General features: G+C 41.6%; 1 pseudogene across 1 annotated transcript; it reads left to right on the plus strand.

Annotated features, from left to right (window-relative positions):
- The first annotated feature begins 2,478 nt into the window (after positions 1-2,478).
- Positions 2,479-3,250, plus strand: LOC307066070 (claudin domain-containing protein 1-like; annotated as a pseudogene). The gene has a single exon. The product of its transcript is annotated as a claudin domain-containing protein 1-like (transcript).
- Positions 3,251-19,776: the final 16,526 nt, after the last annotated feature.

The following is a 19,776-nucleotide window of genomic DNA, read 5'->3' on the forward strand; positions in this document are numbered from 1 at the left end:
ATCCTAAAGAAAAAAGTTTAGTCTTACCTTTAATATTTTTTACTTCCAGAGTTTACTGTTGCTCTTTTACTAACTTAATCTTTCAGAGCTTTACAGGGTATAATTGACAACATGATATTTAAAATACAATGTGATGAGTTTTGACATATGTATACGCCCATGAAACCATTACCACAATCAAGATCATGAACATATCTGTCACCTCCAAATTATTTCTCCTGCCGCTTTGTCATTCCTCCCTCCCACCTCTCCCCAGGTAACCACTGATGTGTTTTCTGTCACTACAGATTAGTCTGCATTTTTTAGAATTTTATGTAACTGGAATCATAGAGTATGTGCCCTCCTTTTCTCTGGTTTCTTTCAGTCAGCATAATTATTTTGAGATTCGTCAATGCTGTTCCATTATCAACAGTTCACCTTTTATTGCTGACTACTCCATGATATGAATATGCCATAGTCTGTTTATCCGTTAACCTGTTCATGGACACTTGGATGGTTTCCAATTTTTGCTTATTACAAATAAAGCTGCTACGAGCATTCAAATACAAGTTTTTGTATGGGTATATGCTTTCATTCCTTATAGATAAATACCTCACAGTGGGATGGCTAGATCATATGAGAGATGCCCGTTTAGCTTTTAAGAAACTGACAAAGTGTTTTTCCAAAGTGATTATACTATTTTACATTCCTATAAGCCATGTAAGAGAGTTCCAACTGCCACATATCTTTCCCATGATATGGTTAGTCTTTTTTATTTTAGCCTTTCTACTAGGTGTGTAATGGTATCTCGCTGTGATTTTAATACGCATTTTCCTACTGACAAATATTGAGTATCTTTCCGAGTACTTATTTACCATCAATATATCTATTTGGTGAAGTGGTTGTTCAAATCTTTTGCCCATTTTTATTAGATTGTTTCTTTTCTGTTACTGAGTTTTGAGAGTTCATGATATATTCTGGAATCAAGTCCTTTACCAGATTTTCCAGCCTGTCTCTTGTCTTTTAATTCTCTTAACAGTGTCTTTTGAAGACCAGAAGTTTTAACTTTGATGATGGCCATTTTCTTTTCTTTTCTTTTTTTCTTTTGTTTTTTAACAGATCATGTTTTTATTGTTGAATCTAAGAAATCCTTGCCTAACCCATGGTTTCTCTTACAACCTCTCTTTTATAGTTGTAGTTTACATTTGGGTCGAGGATCCATGTTGAGTTCATTTTTATTGAATGAAAAGTATGCATCTAAGTTTATTCTTCTGCATACAGATATCCACTTATTCCTGGGACATTTATTGAAAACACAGGCCTTCTCCACTGAATTGCCTCTGCACATTTTTAAAAATTCAAATGCTCATATATGTTAAGATCTATTTCTGGACTAAAAATAGGTTGCACCCTTCCATTAATGTATTTCTCTTTCTTGAGATTAATACCACACTTCCTTGATTTCTGTGCCTTATAACAGGAATTGAAGTCAAAGAGTGGAGTTCTCCCACTCTGTTCCTCTTTTTCAAAGTCGTTTTGGCTATTCTAGTTCTTTTTTATTTACATCTGGATTTGTGAATAATCTTGTATATTTCTTAAAAACATTTTTAAAGGCCTGTGGATATTTTCATTGGAATTGCATTGATTCTATAGATAAATTTGAAGAGAACTAACATCTTAGCAATATTTTATGTCTTCTTATCAGTGAGCAGGGTATATCTCCCCATTTACATAAGGCTTCTTTTAAATCTCTCAGCAATGTTTTGTAGTTTTCAATGTACAGATATTGCATAACTTTGTCATATTTATCTCAAATTATTTAATATTTTTGACACTATTGTAAATGGCATTTTAAAAATTGTGGTAAAGTACACATAACACAAAATTTACCACCTTACAAATTTTAAATGTACAGTTCAGTGGTGTTAAGTACATCTCATATTGATGTTCAACCAATCTCCAGAACAGTTTTCATCTTGTGAAAGTGAAACTCTATACCTATTAAACACAACTCCCATTCTCTCCTTGCCACCAGCCCCTGGCAACCACCATTTTACTTTCGGTCTCTATGAATTTGACTACTCTAGATTCCTCATATAAGTGTAAATCACACAGTGTTTGTCTTTTCGTAACTAGCTTACTTCACTTAGCATAATGTCCTTAAGGTCTATCCATGCTGTAGCATTTATCATCAGAATTCCCTACCCTTTTAAGGCTGAATAATATATATATATATATATATATATATATATATATATATATAAAACTTTTTTTTATCCATTCCTTCCGTTAATAGACACTTGGGTTGCTATCATCTTTTGGTATTGTGAATAATGCTGTTACGAACATAGGTATGCAAATTTTTTTGAAAACATAGGTGTTTTCGATGGAGGAGGCGGGCTCTGCTGGGAACTGCATCACAGGGGGTGCGGGGAGAATAGGGTGCTGTGGTTTGAGCTTGAGGGTGAAGCTGGCAGAGCAGGAGGATGGGCAAGCAGTCTGAATGCCAGAATGGATAACCATTTTGCTACAGCATTTGTAATTGCTTGTGTGCTCAGCCTCATTTCTACCATCTACATGGCAGTCTCAACTGGCACAGACTTCTGGTATGAGTATCAAAGTTCAGTTCAAGAAAATTCCAGCGATTTGAACAAAAGCATCTGGGACGACTTTGCTAGTGATGAGGCAGATGAAAAGACATAATGATGCAATTTTCTGATATAATGGCACAGTGGGATTGTGGAGATGGTGCATCACTATACCCCAAAACACATACTGGTATAGCCCACCAGAAAGGACAGAGTCATTTGATATGGTCACAAAATGCATGAGTTTCAAGCTAAATGAGCAGTTCCTATAGAAATTTGTTGATCCTGGAAAGCACAATAGTGGGATTGATCTGCTTCAGACCTATCTTTGGCGTTGCCAGTTCCTTTTACCTTTTGTTAGTCTAGGTTTGATGTGCTTTGTGGCTTTGATTGGACTTTGTGCTTGTATCTGCCAAAGCCTGTATCCCACCATTGCCACAGACATGCTCCATCTCCTTGCAGGTTTGTGTACACTGGGCTCAGTGAGTTGTTACGTTGCTGGAATTGAACTACGCCACCAGAAATTAGAGCTGCCTGAGAATGTGTCTGGCGAATTCAGATGGTCCTTCTGCCTGGCTTGCGTCTCAGCTCCCTTACAGTTCATGGCTTCTGCTCTCCTCATCTGGGCCACTCATACCGACCGGAGAGAGTACACCTTCATGAAGGCATATCATGTGGCATGAGTGGAAGCTGCCTGCTTTACAACTGCCATTTTTATGATATTTTCATTTTAATATTTTCCCTTATCTCCCCCCCAATTGTTTTTAACCTTTTTTTGTGTGAATTTACCATTTTATCCTGAAAATTCATTTTATTTATTCACGCAGATGGGTTTTTCTTAATACCACTAAAATTTATATGGAACCTGAGTGATTCTATCTTTCAGACAAACTAATCTAGGTTCAGAGTCCAGACAGAAAAAAAATGGGTAGACTCTTGGCACAAATTTGTGAAAGAAAATTGGTAGTAGGAGGTTGACCCAAAGCAAGTTCTGCTGATGTCTGTTAGACTTTTCAGTAAAGTAACTGTATCAGTTTAACTGGAAACTCTAGCTTATTTGGGAAACATCTTATCATTGTCAAAACTTATATTCACTTTGCTGTTGTAGATAGCCAGTCAGCCAGAGGTATTAGTGCTATTTTCAAGGACTTAGGCTATTTATAATAAAATAAGGAAATTATCAGGGCTTCCCTGGTGGTCCAGTGGGTAAGACTCTGTGCTCTCAATGCAGGGGGACCGGATTCAATCCCTGATCGGGGAACTAGATCCTAATGCATGCCACAACTAAGAGTCTGCATACCAGAACCAAGAGGTCCACATGCCACAACTAAAAATCCCACATACACAAGTAAGACCCGGCACAACCTAAATAAATAATTTTTTTAAAAAAGGAAATTATCTAAGCTCTTTTCCCCTAAATATTGGCATATAGCTTCATCTGAGGTGAAATATCACAGTTGTTTATCTATACTGTGTCTGTTTACAAGAAAGGAAGTGTTTATGTGGAATTTTAACTTTGTAGCTGCAAGAATTCAGTTCGGCCAGACAAGAGGATGAACCTTATTTTACTTATATTTTTTTAACTCTCCTTAATGTGTCAGTACGATTTTCAGTATCACCAAACCATTTGGGATTTTTGTTCCTTCCCTCCTCATACACCAGGTTTTTTAAAAGAGTGCTTTCTTTTTAACACTACATTGGGGTCACAGAGTAAAATTCTCCAACTGCCATCTGTTTATTTCAGCTAAGTACCATAAAGAAGTTTCCACCATAATGACCCTCTGGAGTCAGGAAAACTACCACAAGACCTAAAGCTTTGGCTGGTCATTAACTTCCAACTATAGTCTTTAATTCTTGTGGTGAAATGATGTGCCTTTCCTTGCCTAACCACTTTCTGGTGTGTATCAACATTATTTAATGCCTTCTAATTCAGTCATCTTTTCATAAATATGTCTATAAACATTGACCTTTAAAAAAATCTTATTGGGGCTTCCCTGGTGGCGCAGTGGTTGAGAGTCCGCCTGCCGATGCAGGGGAAGCGGGTTCGTGCCCCGGTCTGGGAAGATCCCACATGCCGTGGAGCGGCTGGGCCCGTGAGCCATGGCCGCTGAGCCTGCGCGTCCGGAGCCTGTGCTCCGCAATGGGAGAGGCCACAACAGTGAGAGGCCCGCGTACCACAAAAAAAAAAAAAAAAAAAAAAAAAAATCTTATTTAGGGCTTCCCTGGTGGCGCAGTGGTTGAGAGTCCACCTGCCGATGCAGGGGACGTGGGTTCGTGCCCCGGTCCAGGAGGATCCTGCATGCCACGGAGCGGCTGGGCCCGTGAGCCATGGCCACTGAGCCTGCGCGTCCAGAGCCTGTGCTCTGCCACAGGAGAGGCCACAACAGTGAGAGGCCCGCGTAACGCAAAAAAAAAAAAAAAAAAAAAAAAAAAATCTTATTTAGGGCTTCCCTGGTGGCGCAGTGGTTAAGAATCCACCTGCCAATGCAGGAGACACGGGTTCGAGCCCTGGCCCAGGAAGATCCCACATGCCACGGAGCACCTAAGCCCCTGCGCCACAACTACTAAGCCTGCGCTCTAGAGCCTGCGGGCCACAACTACTGAGCCTGCGTGCCACAACTACTTAAGCCCATGTGCCTAGAGCCCGTGCTCCACAACAAGAGAAGCCACAGCAATAAGCCCGCGCACCACAACGAAGAGTAGCCCCCACTCGCCGCAACTAGAGAAGAGCCCGCGTGCAGCAACAAAGACCCAATGCAGCCAAAAATAAATAAAATAAAATAAAATAATTTTAAAAATCTTATTTATTTATTTCATTACTGTAGTACTTGACAGATTTTTTTTAAAAACCTAATTAATAATTTCTTACAAAATCCTAAATCTGTCTTTTTTAAAAAATAAAAAATGAGAAGAGAGTCAAAAAAAAAAAAATGGATGTTTTCAATTCTTTTGGATATATAACCAGAAGTGAAACTGTTGGATCATATGGTAATGCAATTTTCAACTTTTTATTTTTGAGGAACTGCCATACTGTTCTCCATAGCAACTGCACCATTTTGCATTCCCTACCAACAGTGCGCAGGGGTTCCAATTTCTGCACTACCTTGTCTTCACTAGTTATTTTCAGGGGGCTTTTGATAGTAGTCATCCTGATGGGTGTGAGATGATATCTCATTGTGGTTTTGATTTTGCATTAGGGAATGATATGATGATGTTGAGCACATTTTCATATGCTTATTGGCCTTTTGCATATCTTCTTTGAAGAAATATCTAGTCCTTTGACCATTTTTTAATCAGATTATTTTGTTTTTATGAGTAGTAGAGTTTTTATATATTCTGGATATTAGCCCCTTATCAGATATATGATTGGCAACATTTTCTCCCATTCAGCCATAGGTTGCCTTTTCACTGTTATGTCCTATGATGCACAGAAGTTTTTAATTCTGATGTAGTCCATTTTATGTATTTTTAATTTTGTTGCCTATGTTTTTGTTGTCATATCCAAAAAATCACTGCCAAATCCAATGCCATGAAGCTTTTCCCGATGTTTCCCTCTATGAATTTTATGGTTTTAGATCTTATTTTTAGGCCTTTGATCCAGTTTGAGTTAATTTTGGTGTATGGTGTAAGGTAAGAATCCAACTTTATTCTTCTGCATGTGGATATCCAGTTTTCCCAGCACCATTTGTTGAAAAGACTTTTCTGCTTAGTTTTATTGTAATTTGCTCTTCTTTTTCCAGATACTCAAAGTGGAAGCTGACATAATTAATTTGAGACGGTTTGCTATGGATTGAATGTTTGTGTCTTTCCAAAATTCACATGTTTGAAGCATAATCCCCAATGTAATGGTACTTAGATGTAGAGCCTTTGAGAAGTGCTTAGGTCATGAGGGCAGGTACAAACTATTGGGTGTAAGATAGGCTCAAGGATGTATTGTACAACACAGGGAATATACCCAATATTTTGTAATAACTGTAAATGGAAAGTAACCTTTAAAATTGTTTTAAAATCTATTTTAAATTTTTAGAAAGATAGACCATAACCTTGATCATAAAACTAACTTTAACAAATTCAAATAATTTAAATCATATAAAGCAAATCATACAAAATCATATTATCTGACTCTGGTAGACAGAACTCTAATGTGTCCACCACCCAACCACAAAAAAAATCCTGCCCCTGGTGTACAATCCTATATAATCTCTAAGATTATGAATATGATGGGATATCACTCCTGTGATTATATGGTATAGCTGACCTTAAGAAAGGAAGATTATCTGGGTTGGCCTAACCTAAACACTTGATGAGGCATTTAAACATGGGTCTAGGGACTTCCCTGGTGGTCCAGTGGGTAAGACTCTGCGCTCCCAATGCAAGGGCCCGGGTTTGATCCCTGGTTGGGGAACTAGATCCCACATGCATGCCACAACTAGGAGTTCACATGCCGTAACTAAAAGATCCCACATGCTGCAACAAAGATCCTGTGTACTGCAACTAAGACCCGGCGCAGCCAAAAATAAATAAATAAATATTTAAAAAAAAATAAACATAGGTCTAGAGGTCAGAGACAGAGGAAGTCAGACACAAAGTATGAGAGTGACTTTGAGGGAGATTCTCTGTCCACAGCTTTGAAGATGCACAGGACCAAAGGGCAAGGAATGCAGGTGTACTCTAGAAACTGAGAATAGATCCTGGCAGCTAGCCATCAAGGAAAAGAGAATGGCCTCAGTCCCCAAACCATATGGAATTGAATTCTGCCACGAGAGCTTGGAAGAGTATCCAGAGCTCCAGATGAGAACACATTTCAGCAAATACATTGATTTCAGCCTTGTGAGAACCTGAGCAGGGAACTCGGGCACACTGTTCCTGGATTTCTCACCCTCGGAACTGTGAACCAATATATGGCTGTTGTTTTAAGCCACTGAGTGTATGTTTATTTGTCACACAGAAATAGAAAACTAATGTGCCGACCATAATAAAAGTAATCTAGAAATAAATAACAAAAAGATAACAGGAAAATCTCCAAACATGTGGGGAATAAATCTTGCAAGTCAAAATAATTCATGAAACCAGGGAAATTGGAAGAGATTAGGAAAGACCCTAACTGCATTAGACCAATCAGCCGCCAGGCTTGTATTGGCTTCCCCACCGCAACATGCAACTTCCAATCAGCCAATAGGAGAAGATACATGATAAGAGGCGGGGCCTGCGTGGTCACCATGGCAATCCCTGGCGAGTTGGAGTGAGGAAGAGGCTCCATGTAGCCAGATCCAGATGCCCTAATGGGGGTATTTGAGGGGGCAGTGAGGGAATTTACGGGGGGACAGGGTGGGAGGAAGAGAGCTAGCATGGGTTGAGGGGAATGAGGGGACAAACAGTGTTTCATAAGGGGATGACAGGGTGTTAAGTATTTAAAGGGAGCACGGGTCTAGAACAGGAAGGCTGCTGTCATAAGTGTACAGGGAGTTCGCAGGGTCATGAAGCTGATTTCAGGGGTAGAGAGAAGGTGTTAGGAGGAACAGGGCGGGTCTTTATTAGGGGACAGAGAAGAGGCTATGAGTGGACAAGGAGAGGACTTGGAATTCACAGTTGTTCAAAGAAGGTCTTAGAGGAGACAAGTGAGAGATTACGGGGGTGGGGAGGAGTTTATGGGTGAACAATAAGGGTCATAGCAGAACCATGAAAGATTCATAGGGACAAAGTGAGGAATATTATAAATGGGACAAGAAGAGAGCCATTAAGGTCATTAGAAATTTTTATAAGTTGAGAATTTTACACAGGCACAATGAAGGTTTTACACATAAAAAGTTAGAGTGTTAAAGTGTTGAGTGAGGGACTTCTTAGTAGGGTGGTTAATAGGGACAAAGAGAAGGTTGCTCGGGGGACGATGAGGGTTTTATAGGAATAAAGTGCTAGAGTGGATCGGCTGAGTTTTCAGGGAGGCCAAGTGAGAGTCATCAGAGTCAGTAAACGATTCTGTGGGGACAGTGGAAGAAGGGGCCAAGTGAGACATGCTTAGGGATCTGAAAGGCAGTTATAGAAGACAGGGAGGAGTTTACAGGAGACGGGGAAAGGGTTGCAAAGAACTGAGAGGGATTATAGGGCATAGTGGCAGAGTGGGGGCCGGGAGTTCTAGAGGACAGAGAGGTATTAAAGGGAATAGGGAGAAGTTAGAGGGAACGTGGTGGGAGTCTGTGAGACTTTTAAAGGTGTCAGTGAAGATTTTACAGGAGCCAAGGAAGGTGAAAGGGAAGAGGTCAGAGGGGATGTTAGAATCCAGAAGCCATACTGAGCCATAACCCACTTCCTACTCCCAGGAGATTGAAATTTTGCGTGCCAAGCCCCCCAAAGACCATATGTGCCTGTCCATTTTGGCCTTCATCCTGTGTTTTCCCATAGGCATTGTAGCACTGATCTTCTCTATCCAGGTGGGAGTCTGAGGCATGCCAATCCTTACCTACCCTCACTCTCCATCCTGCCCCTAATGCTGACTCAAATTCTTCCTTGTTTCCCGCCTATGGGTTTAGGTCCCCACCCTGTGTTCGTACAGTCCTATGGCTCACCACCACCCCACCCTGTACAATAACCTTTTAAAACCCATCTATTCCTGTTCTGCCTCTCCCCTCAAATCAGACAAGACACAGCAACAAATGGAATGACCGAGCCATGGCAGCTGAGACCTCCCACCAAGTCTTCTACATTGCAGTCCTGGGGATTGTTATGGGAAGCATCATCATACTCATCTTCTTGCTTTTCTGCATGATGGACTTATTTTCTCGGTAACCTCCTCTCCAGCTCACGAAAAACACAAAATACATCCCAAACTGTTACTTACCTTGGTTCTAAGTATCCATTTGGGCCAAATGAGACACCTGTCCCTCAATGTCTGGTGTGCCAAGTGTTGCCAGCCCGAGCCAGCACCCTGAGGTGGTTGATGGGGGAAGGAAGTGGTAGCTCAGGAAAGCCACGGACCAGAGCTCAAGACCAACCCTGGGACCCCGTCAAGATGTGGACCATGGGAGACAGGGTAGGGCAATGATTCCCCAGGGCAGCCTCCCCTCTGCCCACATTCATGTATTCATGCCATAAATTTATTCATGTTGACCAAGGGCCTTGAATGTGCTGCCTGACTCAGGGGACACAGCAGTCACCACTTATGTACCACTCCTACCCCCTGCAAACTTATAAAGCAGGGTGAAAGACAGACATATCACCAGGCGATGACAGAATATAGTGGTCCGATCTCTAATGGGGGAAACCTAGGGAGGTAGGTTGTAAGAGGCCAGACCCAATCTGGGGTATTATGGTCTACCAGAAAACTAGGGAGTCAGCAACCGTCAGTGAACTAGTTGGAACTGGGAATTTTGATTGTAGAGAGCTTCTATAATAGGTATGGATTGCCTCCTCTCCCCTCTACCCACCAAGTTCGAGATTTATTCATCATTCAACAAATACTTTCTGAGCAATTATGATGTACCAGGCAGTGTACTAGGAACTAGAATCGCAACAGAGCAACATAAATAAGATCCCTTTCTCATAGAGCTTACATCTAGTAAGCTTCCCCACACTCTAGTGGGGAAGAAAACCATAAACAAATAGACCTCTAAATAAATAATTACAGGGAATGGTGAATGTTATGAAGAAAAATAAAACAGGGTAATAAGCTACAGCAGTGCCAGTACTGGTCTACCACTAATAATAGTCCGCAACAAGATAAGGGCAGAAATTGCCAGTAGGTGGTTTAAAACATATAGCAATTTGACATTGTTATGACATTCAAGCATTTGAAATAGACTTGTCTTGTTGAACAGGGTATATCAAAAAACAGGTCCTACTACACAACCACAAATAGTTTGAGATGCACTGGGCTAGACAGCAGAAGTCTAGAAGGTATATTGTTTAGGGTCATGCTAGCGGCTGTAACAAATAAACCCTACCATTTAATAGTTCACAAAATGGAAGTTTATTTCTCACTCACAGAACCTGCCAATGTGGCAAGGGATCCAGGCTCCTTCCACGTGGTGATTCCACCATCTCTTAAGGACTCAGAATTCTTTGAGTCCAGGCAGAAGATGAGAATGGAAAACCTCCACATGTTTCTTAAAAGCCTTGACTTGAGAGTGAACCCTTGGGACTTCCCTGGTGGCCCAGTGGTAAAGAATCTGCCTTCCAGTGCAAGGGACGCAGGTTCGATCCCTGGCTGGGGAACTAATATCCTACATGCCTCAGGGCAACTAAGCCCACAGGCTTAAATAAATGGTTTACAGAGCTTATGGAAGCAGGCTATTCTCTTCCATGTTAGTCTCTAAAACCACATCTTTCTGTCTCACCACACAAGGGCAGGGGAAACCATTCTACAACCACATGAAAGAGCCTGGGGCTGCCAGGATGAAGGAGGAGCCAAGGGAGAAGCAAGTACTAGGAAGTGGAGGAGCAGGAAACTGGGTCCTCCTCATCAGGATCATCATCATCATCATATCCACTGGGCAGTCAACTGTGTCAATCACGGTTCAGGGAGGTTATGCATATAATCTTATTTAAACCCCATGACAACACTGAAAAGTAGGTATTATTATTGTACCCAATTCATAAATGAGGAAACTGAGGCCAGGAAGACTGAGAGACTTGCCCAAGATCGCCCAGTCTGTAGGTGGTGGAGTCAGGATTCAAACCCAGTCAGTCATACTGCAGAGCCTTTGCTTATAATAACTGCCTTCCAGTGTTTGAGCTGCTGGATCACACCTCACCTAAACCAGTATGAACCAATACACACTTTAAAACCACGTGAACCAAGATATTTCTTATTTGGGGGCACTACTCCTTTGAGTTTTCAGACATTTGTCATCAAAAAGAGGCTTACATGTGACAGTCCGGAGGAGGGTATCCAACCAGCCAGGGGGCCGGGCTTAGAGAAGGCTAGCCTGGGAAAGCACATCTAAGTTAAAACCTAAGGACGAAGGGGAGGGGTCCAAGATGGCAACATAGGAAGACTCTGAACCCACCTCCTCCCTTGGACACACCGAATCTACACCTACATATAGAGAAATTCCTCCTAAAGAAGATCTGAGGGCTGACTGAATAGCTTCTGCACATAGAAGGACCACATAGAAATGGATAGCAAAGACAGAGAACCCCATGGGTTCTCTGGGAACCCATGGGAACCCCACCCCCAACATGGTAACCTGCAGTAGGGAGGGATATGACTGAAGGGTCTGAGTGCAGACTCACCCATCCTGGGACACAGGAAAAAAAAAACCCAGCAGTTTAAAGGGCACTTAGATTATGCAGGAAAGAAATCCAACTACTAACCTTAGAGTAGCTGCCAAATGGGTAGGGAACTGCTGGAACTCTCTCCAGGATTGAAGGTGCCAGCAAGTGCCATTGTTTGATCCCCCAGCCTGTGCCTGCTCCAGCTCCAGTTGTCCTGCCAAGGCTCCTACAGCATGGCGCACCCCAAGACTGTCCAGCCCACATGTGCTCCAGCTCCAGCTGTCCACCAAGGAGGCCCTGGCACAACATGCTCCAGTGTTTCCTCTGGCCCACGCTAGCCTCCAGCTAACTGCCAAGGACACCAGTACAGAGTGCCCTGAGACTAACCCCAGCCCATGCCCACTTCTCCTCCAGCAAGCCTGCCAAAGCCACCTGGCACAGGCAGTCTACATGGGGGATGCTCCCTCACAATGCCATTCCTTCCATACTGAGAGAGGTAGCTGGTTCATCTAATTCATAGAAACAAACACAGAAAGTCAAACAAAATGAGGAGAGAGAGGAATATGTTCTCCAAAAAAGAACAAGATAAAACCCCAGGGGAAATAACCCTAATTAAATGGAGATAAATAATTTATCCAATAAAGACTTAAAAGCAATGGTCATAACAATGCTTACTGAACTCAGGAGAAGAATGGATGAACTCAGTGTGAACTTCAACAAAGAGTTAGAAAATGTAAGAAAGAACCAATCAGAGCTGAAAGATACAATAACTGAAATAAAAAATACACTAGAGGGAATCAGCAGCAGATCAGATGATACAGAACAGATAAGTGATCTGGAAGACAGAATAGTGGAAATCAACCAATCATATTGCAAAAAGAAAAAAAAATTTTAATGAGGTTTTACAGGACCTCTGGGACAATATCAAGCTTATTAACATTCACATTATGGGGGTCCCAGAAGGATGAGAGAGAGAGAAAGGGATGGAAAACCAATTTGAAGAAATAAGAGCCAAAATTGATCTTAACCTGCAGAAGGAAACAGACATCCAAGTCCAGGAATCATAGTCCCAAACAAGATGAACCCAAAGAGATCCACACCAAGACATATTATAATTAAAATGGCAAAAGTTAAAGAGAGACTCAAAGTAAAAAAAAAAAAGTCCCATTTAAAATCACATCAAAAGGGCTTCCCTGGTGGCGCAGTGGTTGAGAGTCCGCCTGCCGATGCAGGGGACACGGGTTCGTGCCCTGGTCTGGGAAGATCCCACATGCCGTGGAGCGGCTGGGCCCGTGAGCCATGGCCGCCGAGCCTGTGCGTCCGGAGCCTGTGCTCTGCAACAGGAGAGGCCACAACAGTGAGAGGCCCGCGTACCGCAAAAAAAAAAAAAAAAAAAAAAAAAAAAAAAAATCACATCAAAAAATAAAATACCTAAGAATAAACTTAACCAAGGAGGTGAAAGACCCATACTCTGAAAACTATAAAACACTGATGAAACTGAAGATGATTCAAAGAAATAGAAAGATATCCCATGCTCTTGGATTGGAAGAATTAATATTAAAATAGCCATACTACCCAAAGCAATCTACAGATTTAATGCAATCTGTATCAAAAAACCTATGATGTTTTTCACAGAAATAAAACAAATAATTTTAAACTTTATATGCTACCACAAAGACCCCAAGTTGCCAAAGCAATCCCAAGAAAAAAGAACAGAGCTGGCAGTGTAACCCTCCCAGACTTCAGACAATATTACAAAGCTACAGTAATCAAAACATCATAGTATCGGCATAAAAACATAGACACATAGATCAATGGAACAGAATAGAGAGCCCAGAAATAAACCCACACACCTATGGTCAATTAATAGACTATACAATGGAAAAAAGACAGTCTCTTCAACAAGCAGTCCTGGGAAAGATGGATGGCCACATGTAAAACAATGAGATTAGAACATTCCCTCACAACAGATACAAAAATAAACTCAAAATGGTTTAAAGACCTAAATGTAAGACCTGAAATCATAAAACTCCTAGAAGAGAACATAGGTGGAACACCCTTTGACATAAATCATAACAATATTTTCTTGGATCAGTCTCCTAATGCAAAAGAAATAAAAGCAAAAATAAACAAATGGACCTAATTAAACCTAAAAACTTTTGCACAGCAAAGGAAACCATCAATAAAACAAAAAGACAACCTATGGAATGGAAGAAAATATTTGGAAATGATAAACTGACAAGGTGTTAATATCCAAAATATACAAACAGCTCATACAACTCAATATCAGAAAAACAAACAAAAAAACACAAAACACAAACAATCCAACCAAAGAGTAGGCAGAAGACCTAAATAGACATTTTTCCAAAAAAGACATACAGATGCCTAACAGGCACATGAAAAGATGCTCAGCATCACTAATTATTAGAGAAATGCAAATCAAAACCATAGTGAGGTATCACCTCACATCTGTATGAATGGCTATCATCAGAAAGTCTACAAATAACAAATGCTAGAGAGGATGTGGAGAAAAGGGAACCCTCATACACTGTTGGTGGAAATGTAAATTAGTGCAGCCACTATGGAGAACAGCATGGAGGTTCCTTAAAAAACTAAAAATAGAACTACTGTATGATCCAGAAATCTGTTGCATTTCTATATACTAATAATGAACTATCAAAAAGAGAAATGAAGAAAAAAATCCTATTTACAAAGGCATCAGAAAGTATAAAATACCTAGGAATAAATTTAACCAAGGAGGTAAAAAAAAACTGTATTCTAAAAACTGTAAGACACTGAGGAAAGAAATTGAAGATGACACAAATAAAAGGAAAGATATACCATGCTCATGGATTGGAAGAATCAACATCATAAAAATGTCCTTACTACCCAAAGCAATCTACATGTTCAATGCAATCTCTATCAAATGTCAATGGCATTTTTCACAGAACTAGAACAAATAATCCTAAAATTTGTACAAAACCACCAAAGACCCCAAATAGCCAATCTTGAGAAAGAAGAACAAAGCTGAAGGTATCATGCTCCTAGACTTGAAACTATACTACAAAGCTATTAATCAAAACAGTATATGGGCTTCCCTGGTGGCGCAGTGGTTGAGAGTCTACCTGCCGATGCAGGGGACACGGGTTTGTGCCCCGGTCCGGGAGGATCCCACATGCCGCGAAGCGGCTGGGCCCATGAGCCATGGCCGCTGAGCCTGCGCGTCCAGAGCCTGTGCTCCACAATGGGAGAAGCCACAACAGTGAGAGGCCCCCGTACCGCAAAAAAACAAACAAACAAACAAACAAACATTATCGTGCTGGTAGAAAAACAGACACATATCAATGGAACAAAACAGAGAGCACAGAAATAAACACACCCTCATATGGTCAATTAATCTACAACAAAGGAGGCAAGAAAATACAATGGGGAAAACACAGTCTCTTCGATAAACGATGGAAAAATTGTACAGCTACATGCAAAGGAATGAAAATGACCACTTTCTTATACCATATATAAAAATAAACTCAAAATGGATTAAAGACTTAAATGTAAGACCTGAAATCATAAAACACCTAGAAGAAAACATAGACAGTACACTCTTGACATCAGTCAGAAATATTTTTTTGATGTCTCCTCAGGCAAGGGAAACAAAAGCAAAAATAAACAAATGGGACTACATCAAACTAAAAAGCTTTGCACAACAAAGGAATCCACCAAAAAGGCAAACTACTGAATGAAAGAAGATATTTGCAAACCAATGTAACCAACATGGGGTTGATATCCAAAATATACAAAGAACCCATACAATTCAATATCAAAAAAGCAAACAACTCAATTGAAAAAGGGTGTCAGGGACTCCCCTGGTGGCACAGTGGTTAAGAATCCGCCTGCCAATGCAGGGGACATGGGTTCAAGCCCTGGTCTGGGAAGATGCCACATGCCGCAAGGCAACGAAGCCCGCGAGCCACAACTACTGAGCCTGCATGCCACAACTATTGAAGCCCGTGCACCTACAGCCCGTGCTCCGCAACAAGAGAAGCCACCACAATAAGAAGCACGCGTACCGCAACAAAGAGTAGCCCCCGCTCACCACAACTAGAGATAGCCCATGCGCAGCAACGAAGACCCAACACAGCCAAAAATAAATTTAAAAAAAAATGAATTCCTACCATTTGCAGCAACATGCATTAACCTGAAGGGTATTATGCTAAGTGAAATAAATCAGACAGAGAAAAACAAACACTATGATTTCACTTTTATGTGGAATTTTAAAAAACAAAACAAATGAACAAATAAAACGAAACAAAAACAGATTCTTAGATACAGAGAACAAAATGGTGGTCCCCAGTGAGACCTGGTGGGGGAACAGATGAAATAAGTGAAAGGGATTAAGAGATACAAACTTCCTGCTATAAAATAAATAAGTCATGGGGGTGTAATGTACAGCATATGGAATCTAGCCAATAATATCATAACAACTTTGTATGGTGAAAGATAGTAACTGGACTTATTGTGATGATCATTTCATAATGTATAAAAATATCAAATCATTATATTGTATACCTGAAACTAACATAATAGTGCATGTTAATTATAATTCAATTTGTTTTTTTCTTGCCGCGCTGTGCAGCTTGTGGGATTTTAGTTCCCCAACCAGGGATTGAACCCAGGCCCTTGGCAGTGAGAGCATGGAGTCCTAACCACGGGATAGCCAGGGAATTCCCTATAATTCAAATTTTAAATAAATAAATAAATAAAGGGGGGAAGATCTAAAGGATGAGGAGGAGGTAGCCTTTGAAGATAAGAAAGAAGGGTAATTGAGTTGGGGGGGCACAACAGGAATAAAAGCTCAGATGTGAGAGGGAGGGAGTCATGACAGGTACTGTCCCAATGAGAACACTGCTTTCCTCTCTGGAAAGGTCTTAACCTAGGGATAAGTTCCCTCCATTCAGCCCGATCATTACCTCCACCAGCCCCCTGCAGTGCTTCAGTCCTATCATCCCCTGCCCTGGTTCCACGCCCTGGCCTCAGTATCCTCCTTGTATCAGGGTTCAATCAGAGAGGCTGAACCACTAGGGGAGATATATCAGATAGATAGATAGATGGATAGATAGATAGATAGATAAACAGGGATTTGATTTTATACAGTTGGTGGAGTCATTAATCAGTCCTTAATATTGTTGCCTTAGTGTCAGATGCTGGCACTCGAAGTGCACAGAGCAGGCTGCTGTTAGGAAGGGAAGACAGATGTAAAATGGGGGGAAGCTAGGACAAGCTGGAACAAGCTTGCCTCTGACCTTGTTGGTATGAGCAGCCACAGAAGAAGCTGGAGCTCAACACACATATGGCCCAGGAGTTGGAGAAGCTGAAGGAAGAGCCAGGAGAAGGTGAAACAATTGCTGGCCTGGCTGCTGCCCTATGCAAACATGATGAGCCAGCAGCCAGCCAGTGACAACCTGTGTGATCTACAAAATGGCAGCTGCTTCACTTCTCCCCTCCAAATCTTGCCCAAGAATCTCTTCCGTCCCATCATAATTGGACACAGAAGGTGATTCTAGGAAATAGTACATTCAACCTAGTCAAGTGGACACATTACAAAGCCACCACACAGAGACTGGAGGAGAGTGGGGAGAAGATGGTTAGTGGTTGCTGGGGAGATGGTCACATGACCAGCTCTGCTCTCTCTTAGGTATCTTGAGAGGATGTGCCTAATAATCTCTATTGGCTTTTTTTAGAGTTGGAGGGGAAACTGCTGGCAATTATTCTTATTTGGCTTTAATTTTTTATCCAAAACAGATAAAGAATCCTTTTATATATATATATATATATTTTATTGGTATGCGGGCCTCTCACTGTTGTGGCCTCTCCCGTTGCGGAGCACAGGCTCCGGACGCACAGGCTCAGCGGCCATGGCTCACAGGCCCAGCCGCTCCGCGGCATGTGGGATCCTCCCAGACTGGGGCACGAGCCCGTGTCCCCTGCATCGGCAGGCGGACTCTCAACCACTGCGCCACCAGGGAAGCCCCAAATCCTTTTATATTTATATATAATTATATAGCTTGAGTCAAGGTGCATCTGATTAAGTGCCATTAGTTTATGGTTATAGATATTCATTAAACAATATTCCACCTTCGGCCAATTCTTTTGTTTAATAGACTTTATTTTTTTGTGAGCAGTCTTATGCTTAGAGAAAAACCACACAAAAAATAAAGTTCCCATCTACGTCCCCTCCCTCCACACACATTTTCCCCTATTATTACCATCTTGAAGGAGGATGGTACCTTTGTTACTGTTGATGATCAAGAGTGAAACATTATTCCTAACCAGAATCCATACCTTACGCTAGGGCTCACTCTGTGTTGTACAGTTCTATGGCTTTTTACAATTCATAATATGACATATCCATCATTACAGTATCATACAAAATAGTTTTACCCTCCTAAAAAATCACCCTTTGTGCTTCACCTTTTCATCCTTACCCCCCACCCACTGGCCATTACCATCTTTTTACTGATCTCTATAGTTTTGCCTTTTCCACAATGCCACATAGTTGCAATCATATAGCATACGGCCTTTTCAGATTGTCTTCCAAAGCGGCTTTATCATTTTGCATTCCCACCAGCAATGAATGAGAGTTCCTATTGCTCCACATCCTCAGCAGCATTTGGTGTTGTCATTGTCTTGGATTTTAGACATTCTAATAGGTATGTAGAGGTATCCCATTATTGTTTTAATGTGCAGCTCACTGATGACCTATAATGTTGAACAACTTTTCATATGCTTATTTGCATTTATCTGTATATCATCTTTGGTGAGACATCGGTTCATAATTTTTGTCCATTTTTAAATTGGATTATTTATTTTCTTATGGTTGAGTTTTAAGAGTTCTTTGCACATTTTGGATACTCATCAATAATCAGATATGTGTTTTGCAAATATTTTCTCCCAGTCTGTGACTTGTCTTTTCATTCCTTTAACAGCCAATACTGTCTAACGTCCTTTGAAAGGCTCAGAGGCCCTTGGCAAACATGCTAATTGATTTTTTTTTTTTAACAGCAAAACAACCCACAAGGGTTGGAAGGGTGGAGATGTTTGAAAGAAATGGAAACTTGAGAAATCAGGATGGTGGAGCAGCAGCTGCTAGTCTTTCTTCCAGGAAGCCCATCTGGATTACATCAGCCCCTGGCACCCTCTTCTGCATCTCAGCCCTTATGAAGAATTTGAAGCTGAACTCAGCTTCTCTTCGAAATCTGCTATTTAGTGGTGACCTCATGGTCCCCTTGTCCCTGGACTAGAGACTCGGCTGACCCTTGGATGTCCCCTTGACTCCTTACACCCACAGAGTGTCACATTGTTATCAGCATCTCCCCCAAAGCTGCCCCTTCTCTCACCTCCCCATTTCAAGGTCTGTTCCACCTAATCCCCAGCCTAGAGCCCTGGATCTCAACCCTCAACAGCCAGTCAACCTCACATGACCCACCCACTCTGTCTCCTCTCTTCTCCACAGCCCTACAGTGGTCCAGCACTGTGCTAACCCCCCTCCTCCCTTCATCCTGCTCCATTCTCCTCCCAGGGTTCCCAGCTTTAGTCTCACCCCCACCACCTTTCCTGCCATTTGTTTCTTCAACAACTATTTAGAGCGTCAGGCTCAGTACTGGACACTGAGGACAGTGATGAACGAGGCAACCGTATTGAATGAAAAGTCCCTCAATGTTGCCATTTCTCAGGGCCATGTCTGAGACTGAGTGGACTCTCCAGGACTCCAGCCCTAGTATCCAGTGCTTTCTGGGGCACTCCATAGACCTCTCACATTCCTTGTGTCCCAAATTGACCCACCCCTGCTGCTTATGTTCTACCATCCCTACCTGGTGATGCGTCTGTGTCCCTCAGTGAACTGGTAGCTGGGGCTCCAGTAGCTGAGACTGGGGCTGTCTCAGCCACCGGGGTGTCCCCAGCACAGGGTCAGCTCACGAATGTTACAGAATGGTAAGGACGA

This window comes from Hyperoodon ampullatus, assembly GCF_949752795.1.
Source record: "Hyperoodon ampullatus genome assembly, chromosome: 18".
Lineage (NCBI taxonomy): Eukaryota > Metazoa > Chordata > Mammalia > Artiodactyla > Ziphiidae > Hyperoodon > Hyperoodon ampullatus.